Here is a 24,718-nt window from a genome sequence, read left to right on the forward strand (position 1 = left end):
TGGAGGGAAGGAATAGGAAGGAAGGAAAAAGAATGAAAGTAAAATGAAGGAAAAGACAGAAAAGAACCAGACAGAGGTGTGTGCAGTAGGTGAGGTGTAGGAAGACAGTGAGAGGCGTCGATTGAGCAGTGACAGACAGACTAGTTGGGTAACATCAAGTGTAACTCATATAACAGTGACAGAGCTTACGTATAGAGCAAGTGTAAATAAAAAGACAAGTATAAGTGTAAGGTGTCAATGTAGTGTGTTGGAAGGCAGTGCATAGTGTTGGTATAGAGGGAGTAATAGACAGATATCACTGAGGAAATTCAATTGTTAATAAAATGTAAGAAATGTCAGTAAAATATGTGCTAATATCGTCTTCCTTCAACATATTCACCACTAAGTATCCCCCTTTAACTTTCGCCTCTTTTCGCCTCTGTTAGTTGATGTGCAAGAAGACAGAAAAAGGCGCTGCTTCAGTGGTGACAAGCAGATAAGCATGTACTGAGAGTGCAAATACAGGAAATACATACAAAGGAATCGTCTCAGGAGTAACAACAGATACAGAAAGATACAACATGTGTAGTTAAAATAATTATAGATAAGAGTTAGGGATTCAGTAGTGGTAGATAGAAATACAGTAGATGATTTATAGAGCAAATATAAATATATAGGAAGCAAAACTAGAAGACGTAGGTTGATTTGACGTCATTGAAATACGAGTAATTTTTAGAGGATGTGTAAGTATGAGGAGTACATTAGAAGATATCAATTTATCGGTGATCGAGAGTCAATATTTTCAAGAATCTACAGTAATTTGCTGCATAAAGAAGCCTGTATGCCAGTTTACTATTATTTTTGTTTTTTCATTTTAAAATTCACCCCAGTTTAAACGAGAAGTGTCTTATCCAAAAAAGTTCCGTTTTTATATTTTTTCGCTTTAGAACGCACTCCCTACGTGTCAAGTGGGTTGGTGGAGGGTTAGTGCCCCTCCATGTAAAACAAATAACTCAGAGTCAAATGGCCACCCCGTGCGGGATTGTGGCGTCTGGCAATAGATAGATAGATAGATAGAGATAGATAGAACGCACCCATGTGATTCTTTACAAAAATTAGTTTGTTTTTTGTATTAGTTTTTCATATTACAGATCACTGTAGTTTGACAGAAGTGCGTTATCAAATGTCGGTTCACTTAAGTTCAGAGTGGTTTGGTGTTAAATACTTTGTAGATAATTGAGTGAAACCAGAATTATAAACAAACCGTAATAAACACAAATTCAGCCCAGGAAAGTTTGTATTATGAAATTTAATGCTTTAAAGAGTAAGGCCGGTATTCTCGTCGGTTAAGGAAGCTCCCTAACAACTCTTCCTAAGCGATTTATTTTGCTTATTACACCTTGCCGTCCTCCCTCTGTGTTACTGACGTCACCATACTCTGCATGAGCAACGGAAATAAAAAGGCGGTATTCTAGTACGGTTAGAAAGCTCACTAACATCTCTTCCTTACCGATTTATTTCTGAGTCTGCACCGTTACTGTATTCGTGTGTGTTACTCGTGCAATCTGTATCGATACTGAAAGGATATGAGAAGCAAACCAGGGGATGTTATTGAGTTGTTTGCAAAATAAATCGTTAAGAAAGAGGTGTTACGGAGCTTCCTTACCCGACGAGAATACGAGCCTGTGTGCCTGTAAGAGGAATAGATATGAGTGTAACGCCATCTTCCTCGCGTCTCAGCTGCCAGCAAATCATCTCTCCTTGCGTCACCATCTCCCTTCCCTCCCACCCACCTCTCACCACCAGCTGCCACTAGCCTTCCCTCACCTCTCACCGCCAGCTGCCACTAGCCTTCCCTCACCTCTCACCACCTGCCACTACCACCCCATCACGCCTCACTCAACCAGCTGTCTCCTGTCCGTCACCAACACCACAGCCTTCCTCGCGTCCCCCATTGCCAGCCACTACTGCGATGTTCACTCTCCCAATACTCATTATAACCGGGCTTTCTCAGGTTAATGAGGGCAGCGCGAGCCTGTTCTGTTCTTGGTCTTGTGCTTGGAGAACAGACTGAAATAACGCTGAAACCATTAACCCTTTAGCACCCATTTTCCACAGGTATGCTCCTCTCTCCCCTCCTCACCCTTCAACAAGATTCCAGCCCATTCCACCCATTTCTTTGTCTCCCCTGACTATTTCTTTTCACTCGACCCCTCCACCACCTTCACCTTTACTTTAGGAAGATATTCTGAGATACACCTTCACCGGACTCATGCCACTAATCCAACAACACCTATTTTCACTAGTGACGTTTTCCTGTCCAAGCCCCAATGTCGACCAACACTCCGGCCCATCCTACCCATGCCTTTGCTTATCACGTCCGTTTCTTAACATCCCTATGGCGCTTTTATGACGCGGTGCAGATCATGCGGTCAGTGAACCCCCTTGTGTCTAACCTGACGGAGATCTGCAGTATTTTTCTGCTCTCTCCTTCCCTTCCTCCAATCCCTCCCCATCCAGTCCTCCCCATTCCCTCTCCTTCCCTGTTCCTTTCCTCCATTCCTCTCCATTCTCTCCTTTTCCGTCCTCCCTCCCTTCATTCAGTCTCCCTTTGACCCTATCTCCCCAGCAGTGAGAAGGAAGACAGTAAGACGTAGAAATGACGTAATATCTCTCAACATCGTCCATTTAGCTTGTTTGTACAGACATCAAAATTGCCAGTGAGAGACAGACTTTTTTCAGACCTGTTGGAGAGCCTACACACGCATATGAGATGGGAGAGAGAGAGAGAGAGAGAGAGAGAGAGAGAGAGAGAGAGAGAGAGAGAGAGAGAGAGAGAGAGAGAGAAATGTTCAGGGACGCGATATGAGTGAATGGAAGTGGAAAGGGAGGGAAATGGTAATAAAGGAGAGAGGGAGAGAGAGAGAGAGAGAGAGAGAGAGAGAGAGAGAGAGAGAGAGAATGTCATCATCATCATCATCCTCATCCTCATCAACGACAATCATGGACAGTACCACTATAGACGAAGGCCTGTCTTACCTGTATCCACTCCTACCTGTTAGATAATTACCTGTTTGCGTGTCACACCTATACCCAGCTGTGTTTTCTAATTTTCTTTCTCTATAGAACAGTTAGGTTGCTTAGTTATGACCTGCTCTCTAAAAAACACCTAAGAAAGAACCAGTACTATAGAACAGTTAGGTTGCTTAGTTATGACCTACTCTCTAAAAAACACCTAAGAAAGAACCAGTACTATAGAACAGTTAGGTTGCTTAGTTATGACCTACTCTCTAAAAAACACCTAAGAAAGAACCAGTACTATAGAACAGTTAGGTTGCTTAGTTATGACCTACTCTCTAAAAAACACCTAAGAAAGAACCAGTACTATAGAACAGTTAGGTTGCTTAGTTATGACCTACTCTCTAAAAAACACCTAAGAAAGAACCAGTACTATAGAACAGTTAGGTTGCTTAGTTATGACCTGCTCTCTAAAAAACACCTAAGAAAGAACCAGTACTATAGAACAGTTAGGTTGCTTAGTTGTGACCTGCTCTCTAAAAAACACCTAAGAAAGAACCAGTACTATAGAACAGTTAGGTTGCTCAGTTATGACCTGCTCTCTAAAAAACACCTAAGAAAGAACCAGTACTATAGAACAGTTAGGTTGCTCAGTTATGACCTACTCTCTAAAAAACACCTAAGAAAGAACCAGTACTTGTGTTGCTGTTTGTTTTCCTTTGTACTCTTTTTTTATCGTGTTTTTGTCTTCGTCTTGTCATGTCTCCGTGCTCCAAAGCTTTCACTCTGATTGCTTGTCTCATATCTGTTATTGCCTTCATTTCTTTAAACAATAATCGTTTTTTTGTAACCCTACACCGCATCCTGTGAGGGCTGGTCTTCACAAAACTACCTTCTGGCTTTTCTGTTCCCTCTCATAACAATCCCCTTTCCCACACTAAACACCTACACCTTCCTTTATATCTAGCATCTTGTTTCTCTACCTCACCACACCTCTGTATCTCTAGCACATTCTCTCTCTGCCTCACCACACTCCTGTATACCCAGCACCTTATCTCTCTCTCCCATCACCACCATACCACCTTACACACTCATCCATTCTCCTAGTCAGTCTCTCATCCACATTCCACATGCAATAGCACCTTATCTCTCTACCTGTTTCTTCATTTTCATTTACTTCCTCGCCCTGTCATGTCATTCAGTTTTATACACTCTTAGTCAGTCTCTCTCTCTCTCTCTCTCTCTCTCTCTCTCTCTCTCTCTCTCTCTCTCTTTCCATTCACATATTCTCACACCTTTACTTCTCGCCTATTTCTTGGTCTCCATCGTCCTCTGCCCCTCACCACCTCCCTCTCATACACTCTCCCAGCCAATATCTCTCTCCATTCACGTACTCTCGCACCCTATCGCTGCACCTCGTTCTGTCTCCCTCTCTTCACATCCAGCCCAGTAATTGTCCCTGTCTTTTATGTTCTGACAGACGTGCCCTGCCCTTGTCCATTTCCGCTTTTATTTGTGGTGATTTTGTTCTCTGCCTTTGGAATAAGTTTTCGAAAATCTGAGGATTTCTTTGATACCCTTTCAGGCCGAGTACATCACTTATATTTCCTGGTACACTCGCCTTCACTTACAGGTGGTACAGGGGTCGGGATGTTTTGGAGGTTGGTGTTCTAATTAGCCTACAAGAAGCTTTCAAGATGGAGAGATTGTAGAACCATTTATAGGAGTAAGAATCGTCGCTGTTACGCCAATATAGTAGACGTGCGACCAAAAATGAAGAAAATAGATAGATAAATTTGTAAATGAACTGGTGTTGTTATCGTCCTCTAGCATACCAGCTCTTGTGGTACTTAATATTGACGGTGATTGTACCTTGCGATTGTATCTAGCTTAAAGGAGATTTATCAACGTAGAGGGATTAGATATAGTTTTGATTAACCTGTTTACTAATTATATATCCTGTGTGGACTAAAAATCATCCGTATACATCAAGAATGAATAATTATAGAATACATTATCGCACTGAGGGACTGGTGTTATAGTGTATGTAATTTATAGCTCCCTGTCACTATTGTTACCACCGTCAAGGCAGCTGGAGGGGCCTGTGTATTTACCCTTGTGTGTCTGTGTATTTGTTTGCCCACAAGATATCGCAGCAAAGTTATTGATGGATTCCAAGGATATTTTGTGGATATGTGGGTCATGGGCCAAGGAAGAGGCAATCAAATGTTGGTGATAATCTGAGTTGTCTGGTATGGGCTTAGGTGGAGGTGAGAGAGTGAATCTACTTGTTATTGATCTGCCTCCGATTTTGAAGATGTGGAAGGTCGTATTTTCGACGGCACAGAAAAGATCGTAGCACCTGTTCCTAAGCGCTTTATCATGTATATATGTTGCACAGTATTCCGTTGTATGTTGTTTATATCATTTTAGTAATAACCTGTTTTGCGTCGGTAACACAGAAAGTCTTAACACCCGCTTGTGGGATAAATTTAGTATTCTTTCTAACGCCAGACGATTTTTTTCAGCTCAAAGGAGACTCTTGAAACTGGGGGGAGGGGAGAAAGTCGTCGTTAACCCCGTTCAGTACTCGGGAATTCTCATGGGGTGAATAAAATCGTCTAGCAGCAGCAGGAAAAAGAATCCAGCACTCAGAGAAGGCATACCCCAATCAGCGCCTCTACCAGACAACTCAGATCTCCACAAACGTTTAGTCAACCTGGCCCATGACTCACGTAGCCATAAAATATTACTCAGATCCAACAATAGCTTAATCAGATATCTTGTGGACAAACATACATACAAGCAAACAAATAAACAAATGAACAAACAGGGGTGAATACATAACCTCCTCCTACTTCGTTGCCGGAGGTGATGATAAATACGTAACCAGATTGAAGGGGATAAGCAGAGAGAGAGACAGACAGACAGACAGACAGAGACAAACAGACAGACAGACAGACAAAAACATCCAGAAGAAAATAGACAAACAGAAAGTTATACAAAGACAAAGACAAAGACAGGAAGAAAGATATACAGACAAACAAAGGAAGGCCTCTGAATACACTAACATTCCTTGTTTGTCGAGGAAGGGTTAATGAGAGAGGAGAAGACCAAATTGGAAAAATGTATGTAAATGAGAGAGAGAGAGAGAGAGAGAGAGAGAGAGAGAGAGAGAGAGAGAGAGAGAGAGAGAGAGACCCACAGCTACACAGAGAGAAGAGAGAAAGTGAGTGAGAAAGAAAGAGAGAGAGGGGATCAATGACAGCTCAACGTGACAAGAGACGAAGATGAGAATGGAGGAGGAGAGCGATAAAGAGGGGAAAGAATGATGTGAAGAGGGAATTGATGCTAAAATGAGGAGGGCAGGGATTATGTGCTGGGACGATGAAGAAGAGGATGGGTGAAGCGACGCCGTGGTGCATAAATATGAGTGAGAGAGAGAGAGAGAGAGAGAGAGAGAGAGAGAGAGAGAGCATATAAAAAGAAAGTGTATATGCCTAGTAGTAGTAGTAGTAGTTGTAGTTGCTGTTGTTGTTGTTATTGTTGTTGTTGTTGTAGTGCTTCAGCGACAGCCTCTGTAGACCCACACAATGGCTGAGTATCCTCTTTTGTGGTGTTTACGTCTTTTTATTACCGATATAGACTGCGTACATAAAAAGACAGTATTGACGTGCTGTATGCAGAAATAAACTGTTGAGGAACAGCTTTCATAACAAAAAGAATACAGGCCCTATCTATCTATCTGTCTTTCTATCTATCTATCTGTCTATCTATAGCCAGAAGTCTTAATTCTGTAAGGGTTGGCCACAAACAAATCGCCTCCGTATTGTTCTGTCCTCTGCCATTTGACTACCTAACTTCCAACTCACCTTCTCTCTCATTATCTCGGCACTCCAGTCCTCCATCACATCCTTGCCCTCCCCCCCTCCTTCACCCCCTCCACCTCACCCAGATACACTCTTCTAGCTACTGTAGTCTCATTCGCCATCCTCTGCAAACAGGCTCAAAGCTCCATTCCTCCATCTCATCCTTGGTCTTCCCCTCGCCCTCTCCCCCTTCACCTCACCCACGTACTCTCTTCTAGTCAGTCTCATCCCCCACCCTCTCCAAACAGGCCATAAATACACCAAGTCACTGAGAAAGAGATACAAGTAAACCTACAAAGTGCACGTTGACCCAGCCTCATGTAGGATATCCGGGTGGATCGATGTGTTGTTCCTCGCCTACCCATTCTTACCCAGCCCTCCTTAATCAACCTAAGAACATATTAAGTTTATGCTTACTATCTCCAGACGTTTGTATTCAGCTTAGGGGAGACTTTTCCATCTATAAAGGTTAGATGTAGCCTTCAATATAACATCTACAGGACGAATAATATACCAAGACAAATACAATAATAGCTACTAGATAGAAGGAGCACCTTGTATGTGGTTTCGGCGAAGTCTACAGGAGAATAGCACCTCATTTCCGAATATCCTTAGTGAGTGACTGACTGGCTGAGTTGTAAATAAGCTGTTACCGTACTCTAGAGATCAAGCTGCATTGTAATTCGATCAAGAAAAGGTGCTGGATTTCGTCGCCTTATTCCTGGCACCTCAGTGACAGAAAAAGTACTGAGACTCTACACCCTTTCCATAGCACCTTGTAACTGGCACATAATTTTAGCGTTAAGGTCTTGTTATAAGCTCAGTGAAAAAGAGTACAATGGCTCTGCGCCCTCTCTCCTCTGGCTTCTTCGTGACTAGCATCATATTATATTGGAGATCAAGTTGAAGCGAGCAGAGTATTGTGAGCCTCCAAACCCACGTGTGAACCCCCTGAAAGATCAATGCCTGGGTTCCTATGTATACACTCTGCTAAGCTTGAACATTGCGTAATATTGATGTGAAATGTGAACTCGGTGGACTGCAGGCTAAAGTTGCCCATTTTCTGCACCCCACCATCCTCCTCTCTGGGGATAAGGAGGGAACTGAGGGACGTTTGCATAACCGGGCAGTGCAGCCGCCCAGTTATATCGGGGCCACCACGTGAAGGCGTCCCTCTCCAGCAGCCGTTGGTTATGTTGGTTGTATATGCGTTTGCCCTCACTCAAGCAGCAACCAAACTATCTGTCTATTGCCAGACGCCATAATCCCATACGAGGTGGCCACAAACAAATCGCCTCCACGTCCCCCTGTACCAAACGCTTCACGGTAAAATAGAAGGAATGTTAAATCCGCAGAATACTAAAGACAAAGCAATTTAGTGATAATAATTAACTCTTACTGAGACTGTTGATCCTGTTAATTGGTCAAGGTACTTTATAAATGCATTGCAGTCTAGGAAGATATTTAAAGTGACATAATAACGAAAAATCAATCGACCTGTGCCAATAGTAAACTGTAATGGAGTCCTGTTTATCGGGTGAACTGGTTAGGATGCTTTATAGATGTGCTGCTGGATACCCGAGCTCTGTGTGGTGCTCTCCTTGCCCACCCTGCCACTCTGATCACCTACCCGCTAATTGCCTCGTTCTGCCTTGTTACCCTTGCCTCGAGGTCTGCCTTTGTCCCCTCCTTTGTTTACCCTTTCCGTCGTTCATGTGCGTGACATTTTTTGTTGCGCATCCTGTACCACGGTAGCTACTGGAGAGAAACCTTCCCACGGTGGCACTGACTAATCCTGGCTGCTTCACTGCCTGGTTATATACACGCCCCACAACTCCCTGCCTGTACCCTGGAAGGTGGATGTTGGGCTGCAAGAGAACAACTTCAGTCTGCAGTCCACTGGGTTCACGGTTAGATGAGCACTGAAAAAAAAAAAAAGTTTATATATACAGAAGTGTTTTACTCAGAAGTAAACATATGAAGGTGGAGATTAGAAGACAGATACTTGTCCAAGCAACCTTTAAAAGTTAGTACTGTACCACAGTTTACTGCAATGGAGGGCAGTTTGTTTCATATATTTACAACTCTGTTAAAGAAGAAATGCTTAGCTTCATGCGACTGGAATCATTTGCCAATTCCTTTATGCCCCTTGCCTCTAGTATAATTCGAGTGATGAACTGTGAAGTATTTATCGACAGCCATGTTATCGTGCCCTTTGAATATTTCAAATACTTGAATTAAATCTCCTCGTAATCTGCGTTTAGTTAGGGTTTAGAGATTCAGGGCTTCTAAACGCTCCACGTATGGTTTGTTTCTCAAGCTAGGTATCATTTAGGTCACCTTTCGTTGTACTTTTTTAAGATTCTCTATACTATTTTGTAATAAGGCGACCAGAACTGGACACAATACTCTAAATGTGGCCGAACTAGAGAATTATATAAGATGAGGATGATATTATCTGATTATATTCGAATGCTCTATCATTGAATCCGATCAATATGTTTAACAGCCTCCGTACACTGTCTGCTTGGTTTAAGATCGTTTGTTAGTATAATTTCTAAGTCTTGCATGATTGACATTATTCAGTTCAATTTTGTTCATGGTGTAACTGGCTTTTCCATTTCTATTTCCAGTGTTTAGCACTTTGCATTTACTAATTTGGGGGAGGCGGTGGCTCAATCGGTAGAGAGTTGGCCTGCAGTCATGTCGGACGCGGGTTCAAATCCCGCTGAGGCAGGGAACAGTATAAGGATTTGAATTTCATAAAATCAGACTTTACTGATCTACCAGAAGGCCCGCCGACATGTCGTAAAAATACCCTCGCTAATACCAATACACCAGTCCTGTATGAGACAGCCCTAGCATGTATTCAATATGGACGGTGGGTGTTAGCACCGAAGTGGTGACATGTAGAGGTGTGCGGTACGTAGGAGGACTACTGGGCCTTGAAAGCAGGCTGTGAAGCCTATGCCCAGAGTCGGTCCCATAAAAAATAATAATAATAATAATAATAATAAAGCCCTGCCAGGTTTGGGCCCAGTGAACCAGTCAATCGAGGTCACTCTGTATTGCTTGCCTCTGTAAAGATGTGTCAGCTTTGTTACCAATTTTAGTATCATCAGCAAATTTGGTTATTTTACCAAATAAACCCCCAACTATATCATGTATGTACATTAGAAACAGAATAGGACCTAGTACTGAGCCCTGTGGCACACCACTAGTAACATCTTTCCAGTCTGATTCTTTATCATTCACTCGTATTGCAACCCTCAGCTTACGCTCTGTAAACCAATTATCCATCCACTCGATCACATTCCCTCTGAATCCATGCGTATTCAGTTTCTGAAGTCGTCATTTATGGGGAACTTTATCAAATGCTATTTTTGATAATCGAGATATACCATGTCAACAGAGCTGGTCTCATCGTATATATTGAATGTATCAATGGAGAAATCCAAGAGCCTCGTAAGGCAAGAGCGATATTTCGAAAACCATGTTGTGAAGCTTTGGTGAGATAATTTCTTGCTTAACAAACTTATCTGTGAGAATAGTTACCAACAGTTTGCACACTACTGAAGTTATTCCTACTAGGTGATAATTTTCAGGCTGCGATTTGTTGCCTGTTTTGAACATCGGGGTTACATTTGCTAGTTTCCATTCATGAGGCACCTCAGTTTCTTAGTGATTCATTGAATTGATCAGCTAATGGCTTAGGTACTGTATTCACCGCTTCTTTGGGAAGGCGCAGGTGAGAAGGGAAAGGGAAGACCGAGGATGAGGTGGAGGGATGGGTGTGAGGGATGAGTGATATGAGTTAGAGGGAAGGCAGTTTGATGGCGGAGTACAGGGCGACAGGAAGTGCGGTGCGAGAATAAGGCAGAGTGTAAGGAGAGTGAATGAGGATAAGGTAGAGTGTAAGGTGAGTGAATGAGGATAAGGTAGAGTGTAAGGAGAGAGTGAGGATAAGGTAGAGTGTAAGGTGAGTGAATGAGGATAAGGTAGAGTGTAAGGAGAGAGTGAGGATAAGGTAGAGTGTAAGGAGAGTGAATGAGGATAAGGTAGAGTGTAAGGAGAGAGTGAGGATAAGGTAGAGTGTAAGGAGAGAGTGAGGATAAGGTAGAGTGTAAGGAGAGTGAATGAGGATAAGGTAGAGTGTAAGGAGAGTGAGTGAGGATAAGGTAGAGTGTAAGGAGAGTGAATGAGGATAAGGTAGAGTGTAAGGAGAGTGAGTGAGGATAAGGTAGAGTGTAAGGAGAGTGAATGAGGATAAGGTAGAGTGTAAGGAGAGTGAATGAGGATAAGGTAGAGTGTAAGGAGAGAGTGAGGATAAGGTAGAGTGTAAGGAGAGTGAATGAGGATAAGGTAGAGTGTAAGGAGAGTGAATGAGGATAAGGTAGAGTGTAAGGAGAGTGAATGAGGATAAGGTAGAGTGTAAGGAGAGTGAGTGAGGATAAGGTAGAGTGTAAGGAGAGAGTGAGGATAAGGTAGAGTGTAAGGAGAGAGAGTGAGGATAAGGTAGAGTGTAAGGAGAGAGAGTGAGGATAAGGTAGAGTGTAAGGAGAGAGAGTGAGGATAAGGTAGAGTGTAAGGAGAGAGTGAGGATAAGGTAGAGTGTAAGGAGAGTGAGTGAGGATAAGGTAGAGTGTAAGGAGAGAGAGTGAGGATAAGGTAGAGTGTAAGGAGAGAGAGTGAGGATAAGGTAGAGTGTAAGGAGAGAGAGTGAGGATAAGGTAGAGTGTAAGGAGAGTGAATGAGGATAAGGTAGAGTGTAAGGAGAGTGAGTGAGGATAAGGTAGAGTGTAAGGAGAGAGAGTGAGGATAAGGTAGAGTGTAAGGAGAGAGAGTGAGGATAAGGTAGAGTGTAAGGAGAGAGAGTGAGGATAAGGTAGAGTGTAAGGAGAGAGAGTGAGGATAAGGTAGAGTGTAAGGAGAGTGAATGAGGATAAGGTAGAGTGTAAGGAGAGTGAATGAGGATAAGGTAGAGTGTAAGGAGAGTGAATGAGGATAAGGTAGAGTGTAAGGAGAGTGAATGAGGATAAGGTAGAGTGTAAGGAGAGTGAATGAGGATAAGGTAGAGTGTAAGGAGAGAGAGCCCCCCTAGTGAGGTGCCAGATATCAGGTAAGGAGTTCAGTAATTTCTCCCGAGACCCACAATTTTCACCTCTACCCCCTCCCCTCCAACCCCCCCCTTCAATCCCCTTCCCTGCCACCTCCCTCACCCCCTTCCCCTCCACCCCCCATTCAACCCCTTCCCCTCCACCCCCCATTCAACCCCTTCCCCTCCACCCCCCATTCAACCCCCTTCCCCTCCGACCCCTTTCCCCTCCACCCTCCCCTTCAGTTCCCTTCCCTTCCACCCTCCTCATCCCTCTTCCCCTCAACCCCCCTTCAATCCCCTTCCCCCCCACCTTCCATCAACCCCCTTCCCCCCCACCTTCCATCAACCCCCTTCCCCTCCACCCCTCTTGTCCCCTTCCCCTGCCACTCCCTCAGTCCCCTCCCGCTACACCTTCTCTCCCCCTCAAAAATCTTCCCCTCATCACTAACTCACACAAGATCTCAGGAATTCTTACCGTATCTTACATCACTAACTCCCTCATACTTTCATCTCACACAATCTCACAAACTCCCACAGTCACACGTCACCAAGTCGCCACAAAATCTCACATCACACAGGATCTCACAAATACAAAATTCAAAATATCTCACAAAACTCATAAATTCATAAAAATCAAAGTATCACAGTCAAAGAAAAAAGAAAAAATCCAAGAAATCTTTATAAAATCCCACAGTATAAAAAATCTCACAAAATCTCACAGAATCTCGTAAAATTCAACAAAATCTCACAGAATCTCGTAAAATTCAACAAAATCTCACAAAATCTCAGGATCTCGTAAAATCCCACAAAATCTCACAGGATCTCGTAAAATCCAACAGAATCTCACAATATATCACAGGTTCTCGTAAAATCCCACAAAATCTCACAAAATCTTACAGAATTCGTAAAATCCCACAAAATCCCACAGAATCTCGTAAAATCCCACAAAATCTCACAAAATCTCACAGGATCTCGTAAAATCCAACAAAATCCAACAGTTCTTGAAAAAAACACCTCACGCCAGCTCACGGACTCTTACCGGATCTCACAGACTCACACAGACGCTCATAAAATATCGCAAAATCTCACAAAATATAACAGTCTTGCCAAGCTCACAAATTTTCACATAATTGCACAAGGTTTCACAATCACAAGATGAAGAGGTTTGGTACAGGCACTCTTAGCCCTCTTAGTTATTTGTCTAAACTTAATAAAAGTGTCTTGTAGAGGTTAGAATAAAAAAATGATAATCTATACTCTTTTCGAGATGGAGGAGTAAGATGTTGTCTCCATTAACCCTTTTAACTATTTGGGTCCTATCTATCTATCTATCTATCTGTCTGTCTATCTATCTGTCTATCTATTTATCTATCTATCTATAGTCAGACGCCATTATCCTGTAAGGAGCGGCCGTTTGACTTAGGGTTAGCTGCTTTACGGGGAGGGGCACTAACCCTCCGCCAACCCACTTGCTGACACGTAGCAAACACGTGTGGGTTGGTTATATGGTTACCACCCAGCGTTGTAAATGGTTTCCTGGCTTACAGGAAACCATTAGGCTTGTCACTCAATGTAAAGCCACCTGAAAAGGAAAGAGGAGTAACAAAAAGTGACAGGAAAGATGGAAGAAATAGGAAGAGAGGAGGGCAGACACAGAAAAAGAATGATAAAGGTGAAGGAAGAGAAATAGGCAGCATTACATCAAGTGAGTGGATGATGGTAGCACCTACATCAGCTACCAGGGTTCACTCCAAAATCAAAGTATCTGGTAAAGAAAAGAGTAAAATAAATCCATGGTGTGCGTGAAGAGGATTAAATCAGTTCCATTCTCTTTTAAGCTGAATAAATCCGTCTCGTTGAAAGGCAAAGTTAAATGAAGGAAATCTGTAGTGTGGGTGGAAGGGATCAAATTGGCTGGTTAAAGAAAAAATAAATAAAATAAGATCTGTAGTGGGATTAAATGGGATTAAATCAGGTCCATTCTCTTTCAAGTTGCATAAAATCGTCTGGTTAAAAGGAGAGTAAAGTAAAAGAAATTTGTGAAGAGTAACGTGGGCAGCGAAATGGCAGGGGACAGGGCGACATGGAGGCGATTTGTTTGTGGCCACTGCTTATGGGATTACGGCGTCTGGCCATAGATAGATATATAGATAGATAGATGTAAAGGGGATTGAACCGGTTTTGTCCACTTGTAAACTGGGTCAGATCGTTTGGTAAAAGTAATAAAAATAATAAGAGAAATCTGATGTGAGTTAGGAGGATCAAATAAGTGCTGGTGGTCTCTCTCCTCTGTATTTATGAGAGGTAGAGAGAGGGAGGGTGGGAAGGAGGGGGAAGGGAGAGAGGGAGGGGAAAGGGAGAGAGGGAGGGTGGGAAGGAGGAGGAAGGGAAAGAGAGAGAGGAAAGAGAGCATGAAACAGTGGGGTCTTGAAAGAATGAGAGATCAGGGAGGAAGGAAGGTAAGAGGTGAGAACGGGTGAGGGAGGGAAGGTTGATAGATGAGGGAGGGGGGAGAGAAAGGGTGAGGGGTTGAGGTGAGGAAGCATGAGGGAGGGGGTGAGATGAGGAAGGATGAGGGAGGTAGGGAGGGTGGGAAGAAAGGGGAAGGGAGAGAAGGAGACAGGAGGGAAAAGGATGGGAGATGAGGGAGGAAGGAAGGTGAAGGGTGAGAGAGGGTGAGGGAGGGAAGGTTGATAGATAGGTACAAAGGAGTACAAAAGAAAGGAAACAGCAACAAACTTGTTGGTCCTTTTATGACTGTTTGGTCCAGGGAAGGTTATAACTAACGTAACAAATCTATCAGCTAAAAACAAGGATAGAAAAACAGGCAGCCCCCCCCACCCGCCGAACCCTCCAGCCGAAGCCAGAAGGAAATAATGAGAAGGACCACCATGCAGCATAGAAAAAAACCGTCATGGAAATTTCATAGGAATGAGGGAAAGGGAATTTAATTCTATACTATCTACCTGAAGGGAAGAGTAACATTACGTCAGCAATATTTATCGATGTTGTTCAGAGGTTGTCTTCCAGGCTTGAAAAAAAAAAAAGTAATTTACACCAAAGAAATATGTTATTCAGGAGTGAATATACTTAGCTGGGGGTCAGATGACAGATACTTATCCAGGCGATGTTTAAAGGTTAGTATTGTATTACAGTTTACTACATTTGTGGGCAATTTGTTCCATATATTTTCAACTCTAGTAAAGAAAAAATGCTTAGCTTCATGTAACAAAAATCTTTTGCCAATAATTTTATACCCATGACCTCTAGCATAGTTTGAGCGATCAGCTGTGAAACATTAATTTTATCGATGGCCATATTATCGTGTCCTTTGAATATCTGAATACTTGAATTAAATCTAGTAATCTGCGTTTGGTTAGGGTAAAGAGATTCAGGGCTTCTAAACGTATCTCGTATGGTTTATTTCTCAGTCTAGGTATCATCTGTCATCCTCTGCTGTACTCTTTCATCTTCATATCTTTTCTATAATACGGTGACCAAAACTGAACGCAGTATTCCAAGTGCGGGCATACTAAGGAATTATGCAATGCGAGGACGATGTCATGAAACTTATATTCAAATGCTCTGCCAATGAATCCAATCTATTTATTGTTTTTTTTTTTTTTTTTTTTTTAGAGTGTTTGTACGTTATTCGCTTGAGGAGGGAGTGAGGTGAGGTAGGATAAGGGAAGGGTGGGTTGGTAAAGGGAGAGGTGAGGAAGGAAGAAGGAGGGAGGAAGGAAGGTAAAGGGTGAGGGAGGGATGGTTGGTAGATGAAGGAGGGATTAGATGAGGTAGGATAAGAGAAGGGTAGGTGGGCACAGGGGCAGGTAAGGGGTGAGAGAGGAAGAAGTAGGGAAAAGGGTAAGGAAGAAAATGGCTCTAGGTAAAAGAAGGTGAGGCGAGAAGAAGAGAGAGGTAGGGAGATGAGGGCAAGGGAAGGGAAGGGAAGGGAGGGAGGGTGTTGAAAGGGTGACAGGTAAGGAAAGTTGAGGGAAATGAAGTGAGGGAGGGTGACAGGCAAAAGAGGGTGACAAATGAGGAAGCAGAATGAAGGGTGTGGAAAAATGAAAGATGAGAGGTGTTTGTATGTATGCATGTATGTAAAAATGGATATATGTATGTATATATATGTGTATCGTTGTATGTATGCGTTTATGAATGTGTGTATGAATGTATGCATGTATGTATAGATGGATGGATGGATATATAGTCTCAGTCAGAATTTCTTTTACAGGTGTATTAATGAGGCGATATTACAAGCCTTTAAACTTACCTAAATATTCCGGATTAACTTAGCAAGATATCATTAGTTTTTTTTATATATCATTTTGAGAAACTGAACCCGTGGCCAGAAAAAAAAAAAAAAAAAAGGAAGAAACACACACCCATGTCGCAAAATATATATAATAGATGGGGAGGGACGCCTTCATGTGGTGGCACTGATATCATTAGGCGTCTCAACTGTCTGGTTATACAAACGTTCCTCAGCGACTTCCCTATCCCCTGAAAGGAAGATGGTGGACTGCAAGTAAGGAGGGCGATTTAAGCCTGCAGTCCACAGGGATTACGTTTCAGATGTGTATAAGTCACAGGAACAACAACAACAACAACACACACACACACACACACACACACACACACACACACACACACACACACACACACACAGAGTAGGAGCTCCATCACTGTCGTAAAGGTTTGAGAATAACGTACGCTCTCTCTCTCTCTCTCTCTCTCTCTCTCTCTCTCTCTCTCAGTATTGTAGCCCGTCCTTCCTCTCATTTCCTCTCTCTAATTTTTACAGACACACACGCAGCCCTAATGTTGTGTGCGGGTAAAATCGTGTACGATTTTTCTGTGTGTGTGTGTGTGTGTGTGTGTGTGTGTGAGAGAGAGAGAGAGAGAGAGAGAGAGAACAATACTTTGGTACCCTGGAATAATACATACCTTGAAGGCGTTTGTGGACTGGGAGAGAATGAGTGACGAGAGAGAGAGAGAGAGAGAGAGAGAGAGAGAGAGAGAGAGCACAAAAAATAACCCCACATGATTTGCGCCAGGGGTACCCAGACTCTCGATGGTGGGTGTGCCTATCTCTCGCGTCCCTGGCCTGTCCAACCTTCCTTGCCTGGCTAATATTAAACTGTGCAGCCTCCCTCCCTCGCCTTAACACAATCACCTACCGTTCGGCTAAACTTTTTTATGTTGCCCCCCTCCCATCCTTCCTATCCTAACCTAATCTGTCTTATCCTCTCCCAACCTATCCTATCCTAACCCACCCTAACTTAAACTAAACTAATCTTAGCTAACCTGCCATGACAACCTGATTTAACCAACCCTTACCTTGCCTAGCGTTACCTAACCTAACCTGTCTTATCCTGTCTCAACCTATCCCATCCAAACTTAAGCTAAATTAACCTAAGTCTTAGCGAACCTAACATGACACCCTGACCTAGCCAAACCTTACCTAACGTAACCCAACCTAACCTAACCTAACCTAATATAACCCAATCCAACGATACCTAACCTAACCTGCCTTATCCCAGGCTACACTGTTCTTATTAATTCCATGTTTTTCCCACTCCACAGCGTGCACAAGGAGGAGGATAGGGCACATTCTTTTTCCAGGGGGATGAGTTTGAGGGTGAGGTAGAAGAGAACAGAGGAAGCTTTAGGAGTAAGCGCTGCCTAGCAACAGAGAGAGTTCTGTTACAGAAAACTGTTTTAAGACTACCTTTACCTGTGTCATTGTTATGGATATTCTTTTAGGCTACCAGTGGTATTGCCTGCGTTTGCTACGAGCTTCTAGGTTTCACAGAGTCACCTGCTGCAGAGTGGGACTGAATACTTTTGCTGTGCTTGTTTTCACTCGGCCCTCAATGTCTTTCCCTGACCTTCACCCCTTTATCCACTGGAGAGACATCTCGAAAGCTCGATGACGTGAAAACACTCACGGGTGCTACCTTTGGACACCTTTTGCAGCAGAAGGAATAAGTAGAAACGTACATAAGAACGTTATGGAATAATTTGAGGCCAGACTTGGCAGCTACTTTAGCTGCTACAAACATGGAAGTGCTAAATAAAAAGACTTAAGAATAATAACAGGAATCACAGAGATCACAAATGAAAAACACAACGGTCCAACACATCTTCCAAACTCGAGAGAATAGATAATCTGGCAACATTTGGCAGTTATCCACCTTGCACAATAAAGTTGCCAGGCACCACCACTACCCGTACACCCACTCGTCCATTCATTTCACCCATCTGTCTACTCTTTCTGTTTATCTACCCATTTATCTTTCTTACCACTAACCACAAATCCATCTGCCTATTTATGTATCTCTCCAATCCATGTATTCACCTAGCATTCATCAGTCACCATTTGTCCGTGCATTCATCCCTCCATCCATCCTTCTGTTTATCTACAGTTTATTATCAGTCTATCTGTCCATCCATACCCTGTCTACAGTTTATTATCAGTTCATCTGTCTGTCATACCCTAACAACTGTTCCAAAGTTATATTTACCTTCAGTTTCACAACAGGCCTATCATACCAAACCTCTAATTCAGATCTGTTCAGACTTACCCAAGCTAACCAAAATTTACTAAAGTAAATCTTAAAAAAAAAAAAAAGAAAATCTGGAAAACCGTGCGACCTAGCGCAAAACTGAGGAAGAAAAACTGAGGAGTGCTACTAACCTTTTGAAAGTGACATATCAGATTTCAACCATCTGTACATTTTCAAAGGATAAACGATAAATTAACACGGTCTCAGACCTTATCTAATCTGTCAGTTAATGACAGAAGCGTCCCACGATACGATAACGTGAGCCTACCGTTCTGCTTGATACAAGATAATCAGTTTCTCAGTAAATCAGTGACAAAGGCGTTTCTGGACCCGGCTTTTGGGAGGTTCCAGGAAACATGACTCGCATTTCGGCCACTGTGCCCTCGCTACACTTCTACCCCCATACCACAGAACACTAATTTCATGCACCACATTATTGCAGTACAGACAATCCTTCAACATTGCCACAACAGTAGATATCTGGGAGTGACAGAGTGAAGTGGCCAGTTTCTTGCAGTCCACTGGGTTCACACCAGATGAGCCTACAACTGCAGCAAGAACAACAATACCTCAACAAAAACAGTAACCAAATGTATAACCATAACTTTCCCCCTTTTTTTTGCTAGTTTTATCTCAGACTTCCCTTCCCCCTCCCTGTTTCACATAACCCTTCCTCTCCCCTTCCCCTGTTTCACATAACGCTTCCTCTCCCCTTCCCCTGTTTCACATAACGCTTCCTCTCCCCCTCCCTGTTTCACATAACCCTTCCTCTCCCCTTCCCCTGTTTCACACCAACTCCCGTGCTTCCCTGTTTCACCTCTTTCCCTCTCTAACCTTACCTTCTTTTCATTGTGATCGCCCTCCCTTTTCCCTCCATACCTCTGTTTTACCTTAATGTCCCTTTCCCCATCTCTCATTTTGTTTCTTTCTGCTCCCTATCCCTTGTTCCACCATGTTTCCCTTTCACCCTAGCCCCCCTTCCTCTTCCTCCTCCTTTCTCCTCTTTCACCCCAACTCCTTCCCCATCCCTCTCCCTTCCTGTTTCAAGCTTATTTTCCTCCTCCTATTTCACTGTGTTTCACCCTTATTTTTCCTCTTTCCCTTCCCTCCCTTCCCCTATTCCTCCCTATCCTCCTTCCCACCTTCATCCTCCTCCCTCAAACCCTCCCTCTCCTCTCCCCCCCACCCTTCCTTCACCTTAACCCCCCTTTTCGCTTCCATTGCCTGACGTTGAATCCTGTGAGGGGTGGCCTCTATAGAAGAAGGACCTTCAGGCGTTCTTGTCCCTACTCAGTAACGACCCCACGACACACCACCAACCTCTCTTACGCATCCTGGCATCTCAGGTCGTCTTTTAAGTGGATTTGAGATTTCGTCGCACCTCTTCTTCAGCGATTTATTTTGCACATTGTATCTCAGTCTCCTGTCTATGGACGAAAGTTATGTAGGTATTAATACGATGTTAATGATAAGCAAGAAAACACTTCGGTGTAATAAGTCGCCAAGGAAATGATGTTACGATACGTCCTTTGCTACCTGAAATAAAACCAGGTATCTTTCCACTTTGTTCTGTATCTCTTTCTCCCTCATCTTTCAACCAGCTCACTTTCATTACACTCCTAGTTAGTCTTTCTTTCATTCATAGATCTCCACTTAATTCTCGGTCTATTTCTCCCGCGTCTTTCAATCAGCTCACTTTCATTTCACTCTCCTAGTTAGTCTTTTTTTTTTTTTTATTCATATCTCTTCGCCTCATACTTAGTGTCCCTCTCTTTCTCTTGCCAATGCTAGTACTCTTGTAAACTCTCCCGGTCCGTCTGATGCACATACTTCCGCTCCTCATCTTTCCACTCCCTCCTAAGACCCGTATTTTCGTCAGTTCAGAAGGCTCCCTAGCACCTCTTCCTTAGCGATTTGGTTTTGGATTCGGCTGGTTAATATCATTTTGTACGTCGTCCCCGCAGACTAGAGGGATGTTAGAATGATTTATGTAACACTGAGGACAGGAATATGTAATAAGGAAAATAAATCGCTTAGGAAGAGGTGTTAGGGCGCTTCCTTAACCGACGAGAATACGAACCTCATGCTCCTTCTGCTTCTCCTGCATTCCATCATCTCACTGTAGATTCCCTAGGCACTTCACTGCGATTTTTTCATTCATATATACCTTAATTTGCTATTGTCAGAGGATTTTTTTTTTTTTTCAGTGTGGGAGGGATTATTCAGAAATGAGTTAAATATCTATCTATATACCTAGGCTGCTTCCCCCAAGGAAAGGGAGGTAGCCGAGACAGGACGACACACTCCCCATTTACTCATCCATTCAAACACAATCATTCGCATCTTAGCCCCAAAGGGGAGAACGGACAGATCTTCACCGCACCACACCGCACAAGGGTCAACTGCACAATGCAATCAGTGACATCCGCAGCAGGGCCCGACAGCAAAACTGGTTTACCCCTGCCACATCATAACAGACCCATCCCCTTACCCGCACCTGACCTGACTAGCTGATCAGACCAAATGCGGGAGAATATCCCCTCAGGGCTGTATCATCACTTATTCATTCACAATTCTCTCCATTTACTTCTGTCACGCACAGCCACTCTTCCTTGCTCAACAGACATCCCTCTCGCATCCAGCGCTCTCTTCACACTGTCCATCCATCCTATTCGTGGTCTTCCTCTCAGCCTTACACCTCTCACATCAGATCTAGTTATCTTTTTCACCAATCGTTCATTATCCATTCTCTCCATATGCCCAAACCATCGCAACACCCTCTGCTCAACTCTACCAGCCATCTCCCGAACAACTCCAGTTCTCCTTCGCACTTCATCATTTCGCACCCGATCCATACGCGTCACTCCACACATACTCCTCAGACACCTCATCTCCATTACATTCAAACTTTTCCTTTCTGCTACACCCATATTCCATGTTTCAGCCCCATATAACGCAGTTGGTACCACAACACCCTCATACAGCCTTCTCTTTACATCCATTCTAAGCGAACGACATTTAAACACTTTTTTCATTCCTCCCAGCACCTTTCCTACTTCATTTATTCTAAACTTCACTTCTGCATCTATTCTTCCATCCACAGCAACATGTGACCCTAGATATTTAAAACAATCTACCTCCTCAAGCAACTCACCATTCAAAACTATATTCATCCCCCTACCATCTATCAACCTCGTACACTTCATCACTTTACTCTTATTCTCATTTACTTTCAATTTCCTCCTTTCACACACCCTTCCAAACTCCTCTACCAACTGTCTCAATCTCTCCTCTGAATCAGTCACCAGTGCAGTATCATCTGCAAACAGCAGCTGCCTCAGATTCCACTCTCCACCATCAACATTCACCAGACTCAGACCTCCACCTAAAACTCTTGCATTCTTCCCTGCGTAAGAGAGGTCTTTCTTGAGGTAGATGAAATCGCTTGAATATAGAAAAAGTAATGCAAGAAAAAGAACAGGAAAAACAAAATTGACCTCATTTCTGCCCCCAGTCCTTTCTGTCTGTCTATCTGTCTGTCTCTGTTTGTCTGTCTTTTTTCCCATCTGTCCATCTGTCTATCTGTCTTTATCGGTTTACAGGATCTATCAGTATATACACATTATGGAGACTTGGCTATTTGTTAGTCTGCAGTATGTATTTTACACCCACACCTACACACACCCACACCCACACCCACACACACACCCACCCACCCACACACACACACACACACACACACACACACACACACACACACACACACACACACACACACACACACACACACACACACACACACACACACACACACACACACACACACACACACAGCTCCTTCCTTCAGCGTCGCTCAAAAATGCCCAAATTGAGTCAGACTTGGTGGGGAAGGTAATAACTTCCTAAGGTGACCTGAACTATTCCCCGGGCAGAGGTCAAGGTCAGTCTAGGTCAGGGGAGGTCAGGCCAGGTCTAGTTAACCCAGGTCAGATCAAGCCAGCCCAGGTCACGCTAGGTCAGGATAGGTTTGGTTAGAGTAGGTTAGGTTAGACTGGATTAGGCTAGGTTGTGTTGGGATGGGTTGGGTTAGGTTAGATTAGATCAGGGTATATTAGGTCAACAACAACAACAACAGCAACAACAACAACATGGATTTAGCATGACCTCATAGTCGATGGAATAAATCTATCTTACAGGTATATTTGAAGGGCATAAAAGAAAAGGAAAGAAAAGATGCAGACTGTTATCATGTGAGGCGGGGTTAACATATCGAAGACCTGAATTATGAGTGTGTGATTGTGTGGCCTCTTCGACTGGGCATATCTTGGCCCACTTCATCGTAAAGATTAGGTGATGATGATGATGATGATGATGATGATGATGATGATGATGATGATGGTTGTGGTAGTGGTGGTGATTTAATTCTTCGTCCGTCCCTGTCTTCATTCTTCCCTTTCTCCTCTCCTGCTCCTTTTCTCCCTCCCTACCTGCTTACCTACATTTGCCCTATTCTATTTCTCTCTACCTACTCCTCTTCCAGTCCCTCTCTCAACCCCCTTCACCTCCTCCTGCCTTTCTCTCTGCCTCCTCTGAACATCCAGCAAACCTATATGCCTCTTCCTATTTCTTTACCTCCCTCCCTACCTTCTCCTCCACTCCTTCCTTACTTATTCCTCTGAGCTTCCTCCCCTCGTACCTCCATCCCTGCCTATGATCTTACCTCTTTCTCCTGACTTTCTCCGCCAAGTTAGTTCCAGTGTATAATTATAAGTTTACCAAAACACATTTCGGCCGAATCCTTCTGAAACGTCCTTCATTACGTATACTTAATTTAGTGTTTAGTAAGAATTGATATGGCTGTTTGTTATATGTCTGTGATTCCAAATACTATACCCTTTTCACTCTAACTTGGCCTAAAATTACCATCTCTCCATCTTTGCAGGCTTAGTCGTAACAATAGATTAACACCGATGATGCTAGTCATGAAGGAGTGTAAAGGAAAGGATGTAGAGCTGTGGTATTGTTTTTTCTGCCCCCGAGAGACGGGAAATAAAATGCAAAGGGACGAAAATATGGGTCAGGTTAGAGTAAAAGGAGCACAGTGATCCGATGTTTTTTTTTTTTTTTTTTTTTCGGATTTAGAGCTCATATACGGATTTATTTAGCTGAAGATCCGTATCACATGATTATACAAAGTGTGGTATTCAGAATATATGATTTCTTTAATTACATCAGAATCACACCCAGACCACATAATTATAATAATCATAATTGCGTATGGTTTTGCAGATATCAGAAATGTACTTAAGAGTTTTGCTTATAAATATTTTGTGATCTAAATGCCGCACAGAACACCTGCCATAAAAAATGACCTATCATGATGTTGCAGTGAAAAATAATGTTCAGAGTCTTAGACATTTTCCTATATCCAGCCTCACCCTCCTTCCCTTTTCCTCCAACCTCTTCCTCCTTCCCTTTTCCTCCAACCTCTTCCTCCTTCCTTTTTCCTCCAGCCTCTTCCTCCACCTACCCCTTTCAGCTCTGCCCTGGTCTGCTTTGCCTGTGCTGGGCTGGAATGGGTTATATCGTACCAAGAGCGCTTCTCGGAAAACTTGCAGCCCCAAGTTAGGTCTGCCGCTGTTGTGTCTGCCGGAGTTTAGGGCCGAGTTAAGATGCTGGATATTCATTGGTTTTTTGATTGCAGGGATATTATTCACTTGATCCCACATTCATGCCTCGCCTTTGCAGTTGAACGTATTTTCCAGTAGTGTTTTGGTGCTGCATGCCATCAAAGTCTGCTGTAATAAATGATTAAATAAATAAAGTAAAACGTTGAAGAGAAGAGGATGACCTTGTTCAAAAGAATTAGCCTAATTGATTCTCTCTTTGATGGAATACTCCCTTCCAGTGGGGAAGAATCTTGTGTATCTCACTGATCAGTGGGGCGATACCAGTCAGGTGCCACCATACTAGGCAGGTAAACTATTAGGGAGCAGACAAAAAGTGTTTCCTACGTAATAACTCCCTAAACCGGTTCTACAGTATTCATCATCATCATCATCCGGACCTCCTTTCCCACCCTGAGGCAGGATGAGGAGTAACACGTCCACACAGCCTAAGTTTGCGCAATCAATTGGGCCACGCTTCCATTCACTCATCAGTCAAGCCCCCAGAATCCTGGC

Source organism: Coenobita brevimanus, chromosome 116 (genome assembly GCF_032717465.1).
Source record: "Coenobita brevimanus isolate Jiangsu-jjx chromosome 116, ASM3271746v2, whole genome shotgun sequence".
Classification (NCBI taxonomy): Eukaryota; Metazoa; Arthropoda; class Malacostraca; order Decapoda; family Coenobitidae; genus Coenobita; species Coenobita brevimanus.